The sequence below is a fragment of the Hylobates moloch genome, unplaced genomic scaffold (genome assembly GCF_009828535.3).
Source record: "Hylobates moloch isolate HMO894 unplaced genomic scaffold, HMol_V3 SCAFFOLD_13, whole genome shotgun sequence".
Classification (NCBI taxonomy): domain Eukaryota; kingdom Metazoa; phylum Chordata; class Mammalia; order Primates; family Hylobatidae; genus Hylobates; species Hylobates moloch.
This window is the reverse complement of record NW_026652288.1, coordinates 49,874,279-49,877,342: the sequence shown is the minus strand read 5'-3', so window position 1 is coordinate 49,877,342 and position 3,064 is coordinate 49,874,279. Positions and strand designations below refer to the sequence as shown.

Here is a 3,064-nt window from a genome sequence, read left to right as displayed (position 1 = left end):
GCTTAACTGAAAGGAGGCTCACCATGTCATTTTCTTGTTCTTGCTTCTATCTCTTAATGTTCCCAATATCAAAATGTATGCTCCCAGCTCAGAGCAGTGGGACCTTGGGACTAAGGCCTCAGGTACCTTGGGGAGCCATTTTGTCCCCAGAATTTATGACTGCTTTCATGCCCTGTCAACAACCTTCCTTCACTGTTGGAGCCAACACACTGGGCAACAGTGATGTCAGAGAAAATGCCAATTTTGCATTGGCATAGGTGCCTGGCAACACTTAGCAGCCTGCAAGAAACATACCCGGAGCCATATAATGTTGGCAAAAATGTCAGTTGAGTCACATCGTCAGGCTAGCAAAGGAAAATAGCCTGGAGATCTCCTATGAGGTCCATTTTTGTCTCTGCTAAAAGCGTTCCTTGATTATCCTCATTTCTTGGTGTCACTTCAGTGCTCTGTTCAGCTTTCACTGTATTTCACCAGGCTTTTATGTAATTTTCTTTTTATAGCAATAAAGGTTTTGATTTGCTGCCTTTCTGAAGGCTCACACTGGCTTACTTTCCTGAAATAATGTAACTTCTACAAAATATTAATTTTGTAATTACATCTCAACTTGGAAAATCACTCTATTCCTTGGTAAGATGAAACAAAAAATTAAGATTTAATAATAAAATTAATCAGTCACTAATTAGTCATGAAACAAAATTTTCATTCATTCATTATGCCATGCAGTGTTTGGGAGATTTTTTTACTCCCTTAGAGATAATCTGTTTTCCTGTGTCTGATAACAAACTCATTGGGCACCTGAGGCAGTTATTCAGTGTTTATTTTTCTCTCTCATATATCACTTTTAAGTTCATAGTCAAAATCAGATAACTTCTGGAAATGGATTTTTTGTAGTCTCCTTCCCTCATTTCCTTTTTCTTCTTTTGCTTTCTCTCAAGATCCCTGTGTCCATCCTTTATCCCATCTTTCCAGACAAAGCTATGGTCATCGGTTCAGTTTTTGGTTTTTATTCTGACATGACTTACTGAATCTTTGTTTCTGAGGCTTGGCTTCACTCATTTCTGACTCTCCTCTAGGGTGGTGATTGTAGATACTTCATTTTTTTTTGAGGTTTCAATATTTTATTCAAGTTTTTTTAAGTGACGTTAATTACAGCATTTGAAGAGGAGGATCTAATTCCACACAAAATGGAAGACTCTAAAATGTACCCATTACACTGCTAAAAAACAAATTGAGTGGTGAGAATACAACAGAAGTCCAATTTAGATTCTGAGTGTTATTACCATGTGATTACAATCACACAGACTCTTCTAAGCTTATAGCTGGAGCTCCTGGAAGCTATTTCATACTTTGGTGCAAGGACAAAAAAACGCAACACGAGAAGGAATAAGTCCTGAATTATTGGCTTCATCACATTCACCCTCTCCACCCCAAAATGGCACAAAAGAAACAGTGACCACACCCCACAGACCTTTTGGTGTAAAAGAGGTGATGATGAACTGGGGTGGGAACAGGTCATGAAGATCTGTCTAAAAAAGTCCCATTCAGGTGAGTTTATACACACCATCAAGCAGTGAGCCTCTCATCAATCAGGGTTAGGAAACCAAAGTTTGATTATCAGGAAATCACAATTTCATTCATTTACTCAATATGAATTTATAAAGTGCCTACATATTATCAGCTTCCACTTGCAGCCATTTCTAGATAAAAAAGAAAACTGGCCTCTCACAGGGCCCACCAAGTTTCCCCCAAGTCTACCACTGAAAGGACCTTTTCTGGAAATGGGTTTCTTCTGTACCTCTGAAAGTCTAACATCTTAAAGCTGAATCATCTTTAACCTGGAGGTCTAACATATTTAGCAATACTTGCATCCCAGACATACAACATTAAAAGATACACCAAATTCTGAAGGTAGCTATGCCGCAAAATAGTTTAAAATTAAACAATTGTACGGTATTCATTTATGCTTGAAATTCCAGTCCTAGACCAAGTGTGGGGCCACCAGCATTGACCTTCTTGACATCCAGAAGAGCTGACAGTGTCAGTTTGATACCTGGCTTTAGGGTCTGAGTGTATCCTAAACCTATCAGGCTGGAGTTGTTCACTTTAGCCAAGAAGCAGGTGTCAGGGTCAATCTGATACTTGGCTGCTATTCTGAAGCATGTTACTGTTTCCTTCTGTCCAGACGAGACTGACAGCGGTCTCCAACTTCTTGTTCACCTTGTGATAAATGGAGCCACCAAACTCTGTTCTGTCAGACATTAGTGTGAAGCTGGAATTCATCAGTCTTGTAGCCAAGTGCAAAGTTGCTCTGAGTGACTCGGGACTTTGCAGTCTCAAAATTCATGTGGTAGTTGGCCAGCCAGCCGTCGTAACCCAGCACCAGAGTACCCTGGATGGAAGGCCCAGCAATGTTGAAATCCATGTCACAGCCCAGATTAATGTGTTCCCACTTGTACCCTGTCTTGATTTTAGCTTTTTTTTTTCCCCCAGTGTTAGGTGAGAAGGATGAATCGAAGGTCAGCTTCAGTCCACGTGCAAGCTGATCTTCCACAGTAATCTCGGTGCCTAGTGTATTGTCGGTGTTCCATTTCTCTGTAAACGTCAGGCCATACTCAGTCCATCTGTACTTGGTTTCCAGATTGCCCATCACTTTGGTGGTCTCCGTGTTGGCAGAGTCTGAGCTTGTAAATTCCAATCCATTCTCAGATTTTGTTTTCAAATCAAGCTTTATTAAGCCAAATCCAAAACCCTTGGTGAAGACATCCCTGGCAGATTTGCCAAGATCAGCATACATAAGTGGCACAGCCATCTTCTGCTCAGAGGTGGTGGCTGCAGGCTCGGCAACGGCTACCGATTGTAGATACTTCTATTATTCAGAGTGGAACATCTAAGGATATATTTCCTTTTTCTAATCTGTATCAGAATATATATATATACATATATGTATATATATTCATTCATGGTATAATCTCAAAGCATTAGTAATATACCAAACTACCTCATCCCTACCATGGATGGGCATGAGGGGAAAAGCAGTAAGTTAATGAAAAAAGAAGACAGAAAA

The 3,064-nt window shown here is 40.1% G+C and overlaps 1 pseudogene; it reads right to left on the bottom strand.

The window, feature by feature from the left end:
• Nucleotides 1-1,958: 1,958 nt before the first annotated feature.
• LOC116480186 (voltage-dependent anion-selective channel protein 1-like) lies at nt 1,959-2,809 on the bottom strand (annotated as a pseudogene).
• Between the last annotated feature and the right edge of the window lie 255 nt (nt 2,810-3,064).